Genomic DNA, 17,511 nt, shown 5'->3' with positions numbered 1-17,511 from the left:
GCAGATGACCTTCAGTAGATGAATGGATTAACAAACTGTGGGACAGGCAGACAATGGAATATTATGCAGCACTAAAAGGAAATGAGCTGTCAAGCCATGAAATGGCAAGGAAGAAACTTAAATGCATATTTCTAAGTAAAAGAAGCCAATCTGAAAAGGTTACATACTGTATGATCCCAACTCTATGACATTTGGAAAAGGTACATGACAGAGACAGTAAAAAGATCAGGCAGGGGTGAGGAGTGAGGGAGGGGTGAATAGACACAGCATAGAGGATTTTTAGGGCAGTGAAACTATTTTGAATGATACTACAATAATGGATACACGTCATTATACATTTGCCCAAACCCACAAAATGTACAACACCAAGGGTGAACCGTAATGTAAACCATGGACTTTGGGTGATTATGATGTGTCCGTGTAGATTCATCGATTGTAACAAAAAGACCCCTCTGGTGGGAGATGCTGATAATGAATGGGGAGGTTGTACCTGTGTGGGGAGATGGAGTATATGAGAACTTCCTGTACTTTCTATTCAATTTTGCTGTGAACCTAAAAATTGCTCTAAAAAACAAAGTTATTAATTTAAAAAATTGCTATCAACCACAGTGACTTTCAAACTTTCTTGACTCTAAGAAACTCACTTTATGTCATAACTCAGGAGGAACACAGGATTACAACAAAAGTTTCCCAAAACAACACTTCCTTGACAGCCTGAGACAAACACTGATACTTTAAAATTTCTCTTCTCTTCTCCTTGATTTCAGTTTTTAAAAATGCTTGTCGTGACCTTCTAAGTGGATCTGGTGAGCCACTATTGAGTCACTACCCACTTTGTAGTTTGCAAAGCTCTAACTACACACAAGAAAGGATGAGGGCTTCCCTGGTGGCGCAGTGGTTGAGAGTCCACCTGCCGATGCAGGGGACATGGGTTCGTGCCCCGGTCCGGGAAGATCCCACGTGCCGCAGAGCGGCTGGGCCCGTGAGCCATGGCTGCTGAGCCTGCGCGTCTGGAGCCTGTGCTCTGCAACGGGAGACGCCACAACAGTGAGAAGCCCACGTACCACCAAAAAAAAAAAGAAAGGATGATTTAACACCAGGAAAAAGTGGGAGGGTTGGACCCAAAGAATATTCCGTTATACTGAATACATTTTTTGTATTTTATTTTATTTTTGTATTGAAATATAGTTGATTTACAATGTTGTGTTAGTTTCAGGTGTACAGCAAAGTGATTCAGCTATACATACATATATGTCTATTGTTTTCAGATTCTTATAGGTTATTACAAAATATTGGGTCGAGTTCCCTGTGCTATAGAGTAGGTCCTTTTTGGTTATCTATTTTATATATAGTAGTGTATATATGTTAATCCCAAACTCCTAATTTATCCGCCTCCACCTTTCCCCTTTGGTAACCATAAGTTTGTTTTCTATGCCTGTCGGTCTGTTTCTATTTTGTATATAAGTTCATTTTATACTGAATACATTGTACTTGATGAAAACACCATAGTTTGCTTTTTAAAAAATCACACTGATGGAGAGCGTGCAAGGATAGGCACAGAGAGGGGAAGCTAATTCTGTGGGACTGATTTCATGAATTCATTTACTCATTCAACAAATCTGTGCTGGGTGCTGGGGTGTCGACTGCAGTGGTGTGCTGGAGCCCGCTCCTACCAGGTGGCAAGAGCCTATTGTTAAATTTTTCAGGAATTTTGGTTGAAATCACATTGGTGGCTTGAAATTGTCCATGGTGGGAGATTTACACCATGGAAATCAGCAAATGCTATCAATCAGCACTCACAACCCCGCCGCCACCCCACCTTGTCCCACCTTGCCCCAGAGGCTGTTGTTAAACATTCATGAGCACATTGGTGGTCAGCAGTGACCAAGACCTGGTCCCTGCCTGGACAGAGCTTATGTTCTAAAGAGGGTGGGGTGAGGAGCATAGTTTACGGAAATAACCACAAAAATAAAATAAACTTGATAAATGCTATGGATGCTATAGGAATCCATGAGACCATATAATATAAAAGGGGGCTCCAAGAAAGCTTCCCTGGAGACATGAAATTTGATCAGAGGCTTGAAGGATGGCAGGATTTAACTAGACAAAGAATGCAAGGAAAAGTATTTCAGGGAGCAGGAATAGCATGTGTGAAAGTCCTGTGTCAAGAGAGAGAATGGTGACTCAGCAATCTGGCTGGAGCAGAGAGCACGTGGGACAGTGAGAGATATGGGGAGATGGGTCTGGAGGTGTGGGCTGCCAGGCCAAGCTGGGCTGGTGGCAGGGTAGGGCATTTGGTATTTACCCCAAGAGGAAATCACACAAGGTGACTCCCATGTTGCATGGAAGATGTTCTTGTAAATGCCCTGTTTTATACCTTCTTCCATCAGATTCCGTGAACTAGATTTATGGTGCGGATTGCACGCTGCTTCAGGGCAGGGAAGACGTTTCCATGTCTTCCTGATGCGCCTTTTGTTAATGAGGAAGACTTGCATTTTAAAATAAACCTCTGGAAGGTCAGAAGTGACCATCATGAGCAAACAGCAGCCCTGGAGAGCTCAACACTTTGCTGGCACAATGGAGAAAGGCTGAAACTGAGTTTCCTTAAAGAGTAATGAAGTGAGGAGCTTTTATGGTTTTTCTTTTAGCCTAAGGTGAGCTTTGAGGTGATGTTGGGAGGTGATTAAGTGCGGTAGCTCATCAGCCCACACCTGCGATATCCATTGAGGGCAGCCAGAATAGCAGTGAAGAAACCAGGGGTTGATGATGGAGAGAAAACTACTTCCAGCATCAGCCGGTCTTGGTGTGGGAGACTTGGAGCCAACTTACCTGTGACCATAGAGGGCAGAATGAGGACTGCCAGATGGCAATTATAAGGGGGCAGCTCTTCACCCAAAATGTAAAAGGTTTTCCTTGACCAGCCAGAGGCAGGACTCCTTCAGTTCTGCCTTGCAAGACATTGTTCTTGGCTAACCTGTACCGGGGGAATCGGGGGATGTGACCTTTCCCTATTTCCACACCTGAGGAGTCCTCTCAGTCACTGTTGTCAAGACATTGTTGGCATCCCTTTCCCTCTGTTGCTTCTTACTTACTGTGTAACCTTGAGGTGGCTGCCTAAGTTCTCTGTGCCACATCTGAAACATGCAGGCCATCTTGGAGATAATACACGTAGTATTTAAAGGGCACCCGGCACATAATAAGTGCTCAATAAAGTTAGCTGCCATTGTTGGTGGTATCTCCAGCCTCCCTACTTTTCCCTCAAATCAAACATCTTATATGCGAGGCAGGTACACACAAGTTCTTTTACTGAGGGGTCAATTTATTAGTTTGGACTCTACTACAAACATCAGAACCCTACTTTCGAACAGAGTTAAACAAAAGAAAAACAACAACAACAAGGGAGATGGAACTTATTGGTACACTAAAAAGTCCAGATGTGTTTGACTTCAGGCATAGTTGGATCCAGGCGCTCAGAGGACCACATTAGAAGTGTGTCTCTGTCCCTTTTACCTGCTCAATCTGCCTCTATGCTGACCTCATTCTCAGGCTGATTCCTCCCTGCTGAGGGAAACAAAGGCCCCCAGCAACTCCAGGATCAGATCCTATCAGCTGAGGAACCGAGACAAAATAACAGCAAAGGTTCCAGAATTGTTTCATTGGCCCAGCTTAACAATGCACCCATCGCAGAAACAATGACAGTGGCCAGGGGTACAATTTATTAGGCACGGTGCATATGCCCATTCCTGGATCTAGGAAAGGGGGTCACACCCCAAACTCTAGGAGCTGAACATGTGGGCCAGTGTTCCCCAAAGGAAAATATGCGTTCTCTTACCCAAAGAGGAGAGAATGGTTACTGGGCAGGGGGAAGCAAAAGATATCCCCTACAGTCAAATAGATATCTGCTTGGAGGGCTCAAGGGTGTGAATTTATCCACCTTTCTTGCTTCCTTGAACCATATAAGGAAAGTGAGCCACCCAGGCTTGCCTCTTGGAAAGGAAGGTGTCGGGAGTGAAAGATTCTCTTTTTTGCTCCCTCTTTTCTCAATCTTCCTCCTACAGTCCCCTCTTTCCAGACTTTGAATCTGGTGTTCCTCCTCTCTTCCCTGTGAGACTTCTGAGACTTCAACCTCCTTTTTTTTTTTTTCCTTTTGGATCAAGTCTTCCGTCAGATGCTAATAGAAGCTCTCCTCTGGCCAGCTCTCCTACTCCCAATGGGTCATGCCCACGTTCCAGGTTCTGGTTCTGAAATAATAAGAATTTGGTGAGTATATCAGGATTCAACCAGAGAAGCAGAACCACTAGGATAGATCTATAGATAGGTAAATAGCTATGAAGGGACTTGTCCCTGGATTTGATCTTATGTAATCTGGGGAGCTGGTGAAACAGTCTCTGTCAGGGTGCTGTCTCTGAGTCTGATGTTCTAACTTGAAGTCCACAGGGCAGGCAGTCAGGAAGGGAAGATGGATGTAAGATGGATGAGAGTTAATAATAAGCTGGAACACAGAGCCCAAGCTGGACTCCGTGAGGCTGGACTGTCAGTTCTTGTTGCCTCTGACGACCTTGGTGGCGTGGGTGTCCTGCAGGAGCCAGGGCGCTTCACCATGGGGCTAAACACACCTGGCCCAGGAAGTGGAGAAGCTGAAGAAGGATTGGTGGGGGGAGGGGGCGGAGGTGGAGCAATGGCAGGACTAATGAAGTGAGCCAGCAGAAAAGAGAAAGCATTATGAGCTACTAAATGGCTGCTACTTCCCCCATCCCTGAATCTCTCTTGGTTAAGAATCCGCCTGCCAATGCAGGGCACACGGGTTGGAGCCCTGGTCTGGGAAGATCCCACATGCCGCGGAGCAACTAAGCCCGTGCGCCACAACTACTGAAGCCCGTGCTCCGCAACAAGAGAAGCTACCGCAATGAGAAGCCCGCGCACCACAACAAAGAGTAGCCCCCGCTCACCGCAACTAGAGAAAGCCCACATGCAACAACGAAGACCCAACACAGCCAAAAATAAATAAATAAAATAAATTAATTTTAGAAAGAAAAAGAAGAATCTTTCCTGTAGCTCAATATAATTGGAAGCATCCCAAAAAGGGAATTCGGGGAAATGTAGTTCAATCTAAGTGAGTACAAAGCCACCATTACAAAGCCACCACAGTACTCCCCTTGTCAACTTGCACATACACATCTCCTTAAACCATACTTAATCTCCAAATAGAGCAACAAAGTCATGCTTTTACCTAAAATTAACCGCAATTTACCATCCAAGACTTCCCCTGGTAGTTGTGAGCCAGAGTTCCAAATTAGTTCCATCAGACAGATCCTGCCAGTACAATGTTGTCTAGACGGGGAGACAGACATTCCTGCTGTTTCGTACTCCATCATCTTCCAAGAATGCTCCTGAAGTTTCTTTTTGGGGTGATGAAAATGCTCTAAAATTGAGTGTGGTGGTGGTTGTACATACCTGTGAATACACTAAAAATTATTATTTTGTTGTTTTTTTAAAAATTTTATTGAAGTATAGTTGATTTCCAATGTCGTGTTAGTTTCAGGTGTACAACACAGTGATTCAGATATATATATATGTATTTATTTATTTATGTACATATATATACACACACACACATATATATATATACACATATTCTTTTTCAGATTCTTTTCCCTTATAGGTTATTATTAAATATTGAGTATAGTTCCCTGTGCTATCCAGTAGGTCCTTGTTGGTTATCTATTTTATATATAGTAGTGTTATACTAAAAATTCTTGACTTGTATACTTTAAAGATGTGAATTGTATGACAAGTGAATTATATTACAATAAACCTGTTACCAAAAAAAAAAAAAAAAAAAAACGGACAAAATGTTGCTCTTTCCATGAAGGAAGGAGTTCAATGTAGTCAATCAGCCATGGTCCACCTGGTTGATCCTCCTGAGGAATGAATGGTGCCGTAGCAGGGATTCAGTGATGGTCTCCGCTGCTTGCAGATGGGGCACGTATCAGTGGCAGGAGCCAGATCAGCCTTGGCGAGTGGAAGTTCTTGTTGCTGAGCCTGTGTACAACCTCCATCGCTGCCACCTTGGCCACACTGTTTATGAACTTATTGGGCAAATACAGGAGTCACTGGAGAAAGTGGCTGACTGGTGTCCACAGAGTGGGTTACCCTAAAGTAACCCACAGTGTGGGTTATTCCTAAAATTTTATTTTCTGAGGTCACTCTTCGTTGAGCGTTCTCACGGGACACAAATATCTTCCCACTCTGTAGAGATCTATCCACATACCTCTTCACCAGACTCTGTAGCAGTCTCTGACCATCTAGCCGAGAACCATTAGTCCCAACATGTGAATTGATGTACAGCCATGTTTCTGGACATCTCTCCTTCCAATCAAAATGGACAACCAGATGCACTGCTCAAATTTCTGTCCACTGGGAAAATTTCCCTTTACCCCAGTCCTTCGGGGATGTCCCAGAGTGGGGCTATAGTGGTATCGCTGTCCAGTTGTGGGTGGTACCTGCGTGTCCTGCAGAACTATATGTAAACCAGGTCTGAGCTTTTTCTTCCCCAATCAGCTGGTCACAGGGAACTCCCCGTGAGCCATCGGTCTTGTCTGAGAGACAGAAGACAATGAATCACGAATAAGGGATCTGGACATCCGAGCAACTTCCACATACGTGTGCTTCAGGACCTGCTAGAGCCCAGTCTTGCATAAACCACTTCCCCGGAGTTCTGCTGTGTGTGCCCAATGTTATGGCTTGTTGGGTCAGACAACACACAGTTAATGATGGGTAGCTCAGATTGCATGGTATCTTGGTGCCCGTGGTCAAGTGTTCAGTCTCTACCAAAGCCCAGTAGAAAGCCAAACACTGTTTCTCAAAAGCAGAGTAATTATTTTCAAAGAATGACATAACTTTCTTCCAAATCCTGGAGGTCTACACAGTGATTCCCCAGCTGGGAGCTGCCGTAGTCTCCAACGGCATCCCTATCTACCACTGACACATCAAGCACCACCGTATCAGCCTGAATCTGTGGCAGAACTTTCTCTTGTTCTGGATCCCGCTCAAAACTGGCAGCTTTTCAGGTCGCTCAGTGAATGAATCACAGCGCACGAGGTATGTGTTGTTTCCAAAATCCAAAGGGGCTCCGCAGGTCTGTGCCTCTCTCTGAATGTTAGGAGGGGCTGGGTGCAGCGACTCTTCCTTCCCCATCAACATGCCTCAAATCACTGGACCCCAAGAACTTTCAGTGAGGTGACAGGCCCCTGAATTTTTGTGGGTGGGATTGGCTTCCCATCCTCTGGCATGCGAGTGTCTTACAAATGTGTCTAACGGGGTTGCTACTTCTCCCTCATCAGATCCAATCATCATAATATCATCCACGTAAGGGAGCAGCATGAGGTCCTGTGGAAAAGGAAGGTAAGGTTAATCCAGACCATATGATGACACAGGGCTGAAGCACTGATATACCTCCGAGGGGGGACAGGGAAGGTGTATTGCTGGCTTTGCCAGCTGAAAAGAGACTTCTTCTGATGTCCTTTACTAACAGATATAGATTAAAAAGCATTTTCCAGATCGATAACTACATACCAGGTCCCAGGAGATGTGTTAATGGCTCCAGCAACAAAACCCCCTTTGGAACAGCAGCTGCAATTGGAGTCACCACCTGATTAAGTTTATGATGAGTCACTGTCATTCTTCAATGACCCATTTATCTTCTTCACTGGCCAAATAGGCAATTTGAACGGGGTTGCAGTAGGCATCACTACCCCTGCATCTTTCAAGTCCTTAATGGTAACACCAATCTCTGCAGTCCCTCCAACAATGTGGTATTGAGAGTTCTAGTGGCTCCTACTTGCCTTTTCCTATGATAAAATCCCTCATCCATGGGTCAGGGAACCAATGTTGGGATTCTTCTAGTTGCTCAAGATGTCTATTTCAATGATGCATTTCCGCATTGAAGAAATATCCAGGGGCTTCCCTGGTGGCGCAGGGGTTGAGAGTCCGCCTGCCGATGCAGGGGACACGGGTTCGTGCCCTGGTCCAGGAGGATCCCACATGCTGCGGAGCGGCTGGGCCCGTGAGCCATGGCCGCTGAGCCTGTGCATCCGGAGCCTGTGCTCCGCAACGGGAGAGGCCACAGCAGTGAGAGGCCCGCGTACCACAAAAAAAAAAAAAAAAAATTTCCAGAAGGTGTATTCAGGGACCGATTAGGCCTTTTGTGAGACAGAACTTCCCCAAAACTCCATTGATCACCTGACCTCCATAGCCCTACTCTGACTAGTGAACCTCAGTGATGTTTTGGAATTCCAGGAATTAGAGTCAGTTCAGACGCTGTGTCCAGTAATCGTTGGAAAGTCTGACTATTTCCCTTTCCCCTTTGCACAATCACGGGGTGAATGGCCACAAGCCTCTGGAGAAGTCTGGGAGGAAGATTAACAGCATACTTTTTTGGCAGTGTAACAGGGTCCTTCCTCAAGGAACCTGGCCTCTCCTTTAATCAAGGGCTCAAGCATGGGAAGTGATTGAGGGTCCATGACTCTCTGTTTTGAGCATTCTGGTCAGGCTTCCATTCACCAGACCCACAGCTCATTCACTTATTCAGTTCAAGCAAGACTTCCGTAGATTTCCCATCTACTGCCATGATAAACTAGTGAATGCTAAAGATCTGCGAGTCACACTATGCTCGTTACTGTTCTGGCTTCACTATCCACTATGGTAACCACGCCCATCTTATCTCTGGCATATGAGTGCCACCAGGATCCCTGCCGCCTCTGGGCTCCTGCATGCTTATTGCATTTAGAGATCCCAATTAATCGTAGCCATTTCCACTAGAATTTCTGACCTACAGAGAAGCACCATCACAGAGCTCTTCCAGGATGCTCAGGCTCTCCCTCGTGAATTTATTTCTGATAGCTACAGTGAAAATTGCCTCCCCCTGACCCTCCTGGTGAAGGAGGGGTCAGCAAACTGCAGCCCAGCAGCCAACTCTAGCCCTCAGGGCTGTTTTGGTATGACCCACAGGCTAAAAAGGGTTTGTACATTTTTAATGGAAATTGAAATCAAAAGAAGAATATTCTGTGCCACTTAAAAAAATGATACGAACTGCAGATTTCAGCGTTCGTAAATAAACTTGTATTGGAACACAGCCACGCTCCTCCATTTACAGATGGTCTTTGGCTGCCTTCCGGCTATGACGGGAGAATTGAGTAGTCACAACGGACACTGGCCTGTGAAACCTAAAATGTGTACTATCTGGCCTTTTACAGAAAAGGTTTGCTGACTCACGCTCGGCAGGTTACCAAGGAACTTCTGACATTTCCACCCAGGATAGGCCACCTTTGGGAACATACATCAGTCAAATAACCAAGTAAACCGTCAGAGCCATTCCTTAGCCCCTCTACCTCTCTGTTTAGTGGACCAATGTCAATAAATTTGACCTGACCCACTTTGTATTCTTCCACCTTGATTCATCACTCTTAAGACCCATTTCCATACATATGCCCCAGTTTTCTCTTGATATAAATTGGCAAACAGAAATTGGCAATTGTTTTGGTATTACATCACACCTCCTCATGGGTCATGTTTTGTTTTGTTTTTTTGCAGTACGCGGGCCTCTCACTGTTGTGGCCTTTCCTGCTGCGGAGCACAGGGTCTGGACACGCAGGCTCAGCGGCCATGGCTCACGGGCCCAGCCGCTCCACGGCACGTGGGATCTTCCCAGACCGGGGCACGAACCTGTGTCCCCGGCATCGGCAGGCGGACTCTCAACCCCTGCGCCACCAGGGAAGCCCATGGGTCATGTTTTGTACCTCAGCCTTTGGTTTCTGTTGAGACTTGAGTCTAGTTAGAGGTGTTGGAAGCGAGAAAAGGGAGTAGGTTCTGACGAGGATCAGCAGTGCCTTGCAGGGAAACTGAGGCCACTATAGCAGGGGTGCAGACTGCTGCTTTGGGCAAAGAAGATGGCGAAATTTAGGGGTTTGAGGTACCCAGCCTTATTAGAATCTCGTCATACATCCTAATCCCAATTTTCAGGATCCTAGTCCTTCCCAATCAATGCCCTAACTTTAACAAAAAGACCCCATGAGGCTGGAAGTTCAGTTTGTGTTGTAATTCAGCCACTCACAGGATCGGACTTTGAGCTTGGTCTTCAGAACTCTTGGCCCGGTGACCATGAGAAATAAGTTTCAGTGTAGTCACAGAAGCTTTCGAGTCTCTTATACAGGTCTTGACTGGGAATTTGAAGCTCTGAGCTCATCATTTTCTTTCCCCCATGTTTTCCAGCACAGTTAGAAACAATCAACCAATCCAGCACACTCCTTCGTTTTACTGAAATGTTTCATGGAAGTAAATGCTTAGTCACCCAGAACCTTCCCTCCTATAGAACTGATTCAGGAAGCTACAGGTCACGATCTGAGTAACTGTTCTGCCACTTCATGCTATGGATTTTCAGTGTCCCCTTTACCTCTGGAAACAGGGTCATTAATGACTTCAAATCTGATTCGATCAGAGAACCAATTCCAGAAAAAAACAAAACTCATCCTTAAGAGTCTGTTCTTCTAAGAGTCCGCCGACTCTTAGACCCAATTCTATATCAGCAAAGCGGAACCACTGATACACACACACACACACACACACACACGATGTGTTACAGGGATTTGCCCTTTCCCCATTGTGGGAGCTGGGTAAGCTGTCTCTGTAAGGCTGTTGTCTCTGTACTTGATGCTGAAACTTGAAATCCACAGGCCAGAAGTCAGGAAGGGCAGACGGATGTAAAGCCAGGGAGAGCAAGAACAATCTGGAAGCCACGAGGGTGGACTGAACCCCATCATTCTTCATTTTTTTTAATTTATTTTATTAAAGTATAGTTGATTTACAAAGTTGTGTTAATTTCTGCTGTACAGCAAAGTGACTCAGTAATACATATATATTCTTTTTCATATTCTTTTGCATCATGGTTTATCACAGGATATTGACTATAGTTCCCTGTGCTATACAGTAGGACTTTGTTGTTTATCCATTCTATATATAATAGTTTGCATCTGCTAATCCCAAACTCCCGACCTTCCCTCCCCCAACCCCTCCCCTTTGGCAACCACAAGTCTGTTCTCTATGTCTGTGAGTCTATTTCTGTTTTGTAGATAAGTTCATTTGAGTCCTATTTTAGATTCCACATATAAGTGATATCATATGCTGTCTTTCTCTTTCTGACTTACTTCACTTAGTATGATAATCTCTAGGTCCATCCATGTTGCTGCAAATGGCATTATTTCATTTTTCTTTATGGTTGAGTAATACTCCATTGTATATATACCACATCTTCTTTATCCATTCATCTGTCGATGGGCATTTAGGCTGCTTCCATGTCTTGGCTATTGTAAATAGTGCTGCTATGAACATAGGGGTGCATGTATCTTTTCAAATTATAGTATTGTTCAGGTGTATGCCCAGGAGTAGGATGGCTGTATCATATAGCAGCTCTATTTTTAGTTTTTGAGGAAACTCCATACTGTTTTCCATAGAGGCTGCACCAATTTACATTCCCACCAACAGTGTAGGAAGTGAACCCCGTCATTCTTGTCACCTTTGACCTTGATGGTGCGGGTGTCCAGTGGAGTGAGGGTCCCAATCACAGGGCTAAGCACGCACCTGGCCCAGGAGTTGGAGAAGCTGAAGATGGATCCAGGGGAAGCTGGAGCGTTTGCAGGCCCGGTTGTTGCCTGACGCCAACGAGACGAGTGGGCAGATAAGTGACAACTGGTGTGAGCCACAAAACGGCTGTTGCTCTAATCTCCACCCAGACACCCTCCCACTAGAACATCTCTCGTGGCCCACCCTACCCGGAAGCACACGGGGAAGGGGAGGACTCTGGGAAATGTAGGTTAACCTCACCAAGTGGACACATCACAAAGCCACTCAGAGGGTTTCAAATCCTGTTTAATCTCCCACCAGCAGGAGCCGGAGTTCATTCACTCACCAGCCTCTTCAGAAGCAGCGCCCCTGCCTGAAGTAAGCATTTGGAGGACGCTCCCGACGCCCCGAGAAAAGCACAATCTAGTCTCATATGAGCAAAGCAGATTTCTTCCAGTTACTGTGATTTGGCCTTAATTCTTCCAGAACAAGAACTTTGTCAGTATCGTACTCAGGAGCCTGGCTGCACGGGAAGAACCACTGCATTAGCTATTGGCAAGAAATCTCACCCCCGATGTAAGAGTGGAGGAAGAGGCTTCAGTTCAGACACTACGCAGCAGAAAAAGGTGTCGTGCTAGAAGGGGTTTGGGCAGCAGATAACAGCCTTTGGGGAGCCCTGGGGCACTAGTGGAGAGGTTTCTGAGTGTCTTTTCCAAGTCTGAGATCCAGTGTTGCTGTCCCCTGGAGGTCTCAGCAGACTCCAGTCTTAAGAATTACCTTCTCTTCTTGTATTTGAATTAAAATTGCTTGAGCTCCCATCCCTTGACTTGGGAGAAGCTCAGCATCCTCCTCACCGTATCCACAAATTCCTCCAGGCTATCATTTTCCCTGGCGGTATTCAGAGTGTTGCAGACTCAGCCCAAAGACTACATTTCCCAGTTTCTTTTTGCAGATAGCAGTGGCCAATCAGAAGTAAGTAGAAGTCTTTGGGAAGGGATCCTGAAAAGTCTCTTTAAAAGGAGCTGACTCATCAGTGGTGAGTGGGCAAATAAGTGACAACCAATGTGAGCCAGAAAATGGCTGCTGCTCTAATATCCATCCAGCAACCCTCCCACTAGAATGTCTTTCGTGGCCCACCCTAACCAGAAGCACACGGGGAAGGGGAGGACTCTGGGAAATGTAGTTGCCAAGTGGTTAACCCTGCCTTTTTCTTTCGCTCTTGCTTTTTCCCCTGGAATGTGGCATGATGGCTGAGGCTCCTGCAGCCATTTTGTGACCTTGAGGATTAGAGCCACATTCTAAGGATGGCAGAGCAGTAAGTCAGTAGGAGCCTGGTCTCTCATGACATCAAGGGACCCCTTCCCCAGCCTTGGACTACATGCTTCAGAGTTCTGTTATGTGAGAGAGAAATAAATCACCTTGCTTACATCACTGTTGTTTCTGGCTTATGTCTCTTGCAGTTGAATACGGTTTCTACTTCCGCAATTCTTGCTATGCAAGATAATAAACTTCCTTTGCGGCAAGCTATATTACTGTTCACCAACTATATCACAGTTCCCTCCCTATAAGAAGGTTATAGTTTCCTGCTCTCTTGAATTCAACTGTAGCCATGTGATTTCCTTTGGCCAATGAAATCTGAGCAGAAATAATAAGTGTCCCTTCCTGGCAGAGGCTACAAGAGTCAATATGTGTTTCATCTTATTCTCCTTTCTTTCTGTCAATGATAAGCAGGAATATTTCCGTAATAGCTTCTCCATCATCTTAGGTTACATCATAGCTCTTGGCTGACCCATGATGGACATGCAGTGTGAGTGAGAAACCAATATTTGTTGTTGTAAGCCACTTAGATTTTATTGTTTATTACTGTCATATTTAAGCAAAAATGGGCTGGCTTGATACAGGGAATTAGGGACTGACAAGCTCTTTGACTAAGGCTAGTGGCAAAGAAAGAAAAGAAAAGAAAAGAAAAGGCTAGTGGAATGGGCTCTAGGTTAAGACTTTGTAGATGATTCCCAGAACATGATTGTAAGGAGAAACTCATCCCTCCTCCTGTGCATTTCTGCTTTACCCTCTCACTACTGCCACGCTCACAACACTTCTGATACCAGATGTGTGGCGGGGGGGGTTTCCCACACCAAGCAGTTCTCTGTGACACCAGCTGGATGTCCTACAGTTCAATTCAGTTCTGACACTAACCAGAATTAGTGCAGACACCACAGGTTAAGGGCTCAGTCCCACAAGACTGCCCCCCACTTCAGATGCCAATCACTAGCAGGGCCCCAGGTCATCCACAACTTGTGTCCAACTTGGTTACCATTGGAGGTTCCCATGACTCCCCCCAAACCTTGGATTCGACTGTTTCCCAGAATAGCTCACAGAACTCAGGGAAACACTTACATTGACCAGTTTATCATATAATAAAGGATGTGATAAAGGATACAGGTAAACAGCCAGATGAAGAAGTTCATAAGGCAAGATCTGGAAGGGTCCTGAGCACAGGAGCCTCTGTCCCCCTGGAGTTGGGGTGCATCACCCTCCTGGTATGTAGATGTGCTCACCAATGTGGAAGTTCTCTGAACCCCATAATTTTGGGATTTTTATAGAGGTTACTTCATCATGTAGGCATGGTCAACCATTAACTCAATTTCCAGCCCCTCTCTCCTTCCCGGAAGGTAAGGAGTGGGGCTGCAAGTTCCAAGCTTCTAACCGTGCCTTGGTCTTCCTGGTGACCAGCCCCCATCCAGAAGCCCACCAGGCATTGCTTCATTAGAACAAAAGACACTCCTATCAGCCAGGAAATTCCAAGGGATTTCGGAGCTCCACATCAGGAACTGGGATCAGAGACCAAATATTAGAATGAAAGATGCTCCTAATGTAATTTCCTCTCGTTTAGGAAATTACAAGGGTTTTAGGAAGTGTGTGCCAGGAACTGGGAGCAAAACCAAATATAAATATATATGTATTTTTTTTTTCTCATTTCACAATGACCAAACTGACCCACCTGGGGAGCTTCTCCCTCCACCCCAATCAAGAGGACCCATTGTACATGGCATCTTCAGAATCTTGTAGCTCTATCTCTGATCCAGGACCCAGAAGTCATCGCAGCCCAGGACATAACTGCCCTTTTGGTTTCCAGTCTGTTGTGTTTTGTGTTGAGGTATAATTCACATGTAGTAAAGTACACAAATCTTAAGTGTACAGTTCAGCCAGCTCTGCCAATATATACATTCAATTAATCTGCATCACTGTCAGGGTACAGAACATTTCAATCCTTCAAGAAAGTTCCCTCATGTCCCTTCTCCATCAACCTCTTGCTCTCATAGTAAAGGCAACATGATAGTAGTAGAGGCAACTATTATCCTGACTTCTATCACCATCAATTAGCTTTGCTTATTCCAGAATTTCATATAAGTGGAATTATACAGTGTGTGCTCTCTTGTACCTGGTTCCTTTCACTCGGGGTAATGTTTTTGAGATTCATTCATGCTGTCGTGTGTACCAGTCATTCTTCTTTTTATCGCTGAGTAGTATTCCATCGCACAAGTATGCCACAGTTTGTATCCACTCACCTATGCTGATGGATATTTAGATCGTTTCCTGTCCTTCGCTATTACAAATACTGCTGCTATAAACACTTGTGTAGTACAAGTCTTTTCTGGACATCTGGTTTCCTTTCTCTTGGATAGATATTTAAGAATTGAACTGCTGGATCATATGTTAAGTGTACATTTACCCTTTTAAAGAACGGATAGCTTTCGAAAGTGACTGTACTGATTTACACTCCAATTTACAGCAACGTATGAAGGTTCCACTTGCTCCACATCCTCTGCAGCATTTGGTATTGGTAGTCTTTCTAATTTTAGCCATTCTGTGTGTGGTGGTGTCTCATTCTCGTTTTCATTTACTTTTTGCTCATAACTAGTGATGTTGAGCATCTTTTCATGTGTTTATTGGCCATTTAGATATCGTTTGTGTGTGTGTGTGCATAACTGCCTCTTAATGCCCACGAAGCTAGCGACTGGACACTGGAACGGTGCGGTCCCAAACTCATCACCTTGGCAACCCTACTTGTCAGCAGAAAGCAGCCAGTAGAGCAGAGGATGATCTCTCTGGCTTTCCAATTTCATACGAGGGCCTCTAATTAGCAGAGTTGAATCTGCATCCAGAACTCCATATCAAGGGCATCTTTGAAAAACAGTATCAGCTTTTTCATCTCTACCCCATGGGAAGATGGAATGAGGGGGGAGTGGACGCCCAGCACCAGTTCGCCAGTTATGATGAAGTGGGTCAGCACTGCCCTAGTTCTGCCTTGGAGGCTGTCAGGCATGCTCGTGTGTTGGTGATTCCTCAAGTTCAGGCTTTGCTCCAGTGGTGGCATGCGAAATGGTTTTAGGCCCCAAACAATATTAACTCACATTGAATTGCATCACGAGAGTAAATTGCTTTTTGAATATCATTTAATCCATCAAATGATATGAGGGAGGAAGACTCTGTTTAGTAAAGAGATGGCTGGCTTTTGTGCTCAGCTCCTGGAAGGTAATCTCGAAGCCCCTGGAATGTCCTGCCTGAAAAGAGTGTCTTTCTTTACCTGGGGGACTTGGGCCAGCCTAGATAGTTTTTAACAATGGGATTTATGGTAGGGCCTTTGGGTCACAGCTATCAGCCCCAGAGGGGCTGGAAAGTAAGGTGACCACGTGGGTGGTCAGTCATGTCTTTGTGACTGAGCTCCAATAAAAACTTTGGACACCAAAGCTTGTGGGAGCTGCCCTGGTTGGCAGTACTCCATGTGCACTGTCACACATTGTTGCCAGAAGATAGCACTGTCCACAGCTCCACTAGGAGAGGACAACTGGGGGTTTCATGTCTGGAACACTCCTAGACTCTGCCCTATGTGTCTCTTTTCTTGGTTAATCCTAATCTGGTTCCCTTCACTGTATTTCACTGTAATAGACCATAACTGTGAGAATAATGACTTTCAGTGAGTTCTGTGAGTCCTTTTAGTGAATTATCAAACCCAAGGGTGGTCTTGGGCACACTCAGTCTTATAGTTGGCATCAGAAGTGAGGGTGCTTCTGGGCCTCCCAAACTCTGTGGTGTCTTTGGGCGGTAAGGAAACAATCACAGCCCTGACACCTGATGCTCTCCTCCAACAGAGCAGACTCTGGCCTCCAGCTCAGAGCCCTCAGCCAGCAACTCAGTATCCAGCTCGAATGCAGTCTGTCTTTCTCCTTGCTTGTCTTCATTGGATTTATCTCTATGGCTATCTTCTATCTACATCAAGCAGTACTAGGTCTCCACATACGATTGCGCCTTTTAAAATAAATGTATTTAAGTTAAAAAGGGAGCTGATTTTTTTAAAAGTGAATAATAATAGTACAGGCAGGATGCAAATACAGCAAAAATTGTGAAGAGCATGCGTGATGATTGAAGTTTGGGAAATACTAGAGACATCTTCCACATACTCCTGTGGCCATCCAGCCAGGGGGCAAACGTGGCTGCCAGCACTTCCTGTTCTGAGAAAGAACCTTAGTTCCTTCGCTGTGACAACCATATGTGACAAGCATATATGTGACAAGCATATCTCCCTCTCCCCAGTGCTTTTCAATATGTTTAAAAAGTGACCTGCAGTATGAAATCTGTTTTACACCATCATCAATAGGTTGAACCACATGAAATTGTTTTTATAGGTCAAAAAAATTTGAATAGTGACAATTTCGTATTTAATTTATATTTCAATTTAATAGATATAACACATTACACATGAATATATACATATATGTGTAATATATGATAGATAGATAGATAGATATATGAATGATATTCCCTCCTGATTGGTTAAGTATCTGTTCTGATTCGTAGGTGGGGAGTGCCAATCAAAAAATATTTTTAGTATCC

Source organism: Orcinus orca, chromosome 20 (genome assembly GCF_937001465.1).
Source record: "Orcinus orca chromosome 20, mOrcOrc1.1, whole genome shotgun sequence".
Lineage (NCBI taxonomy): Eukaryota > Metazoa > Chordata > Mammalia > Artiodactyla > Delphinidae > Orcinus > Orcinus orca.
This window is presented reverse-complemented; position numbering follows the sequence as displayed.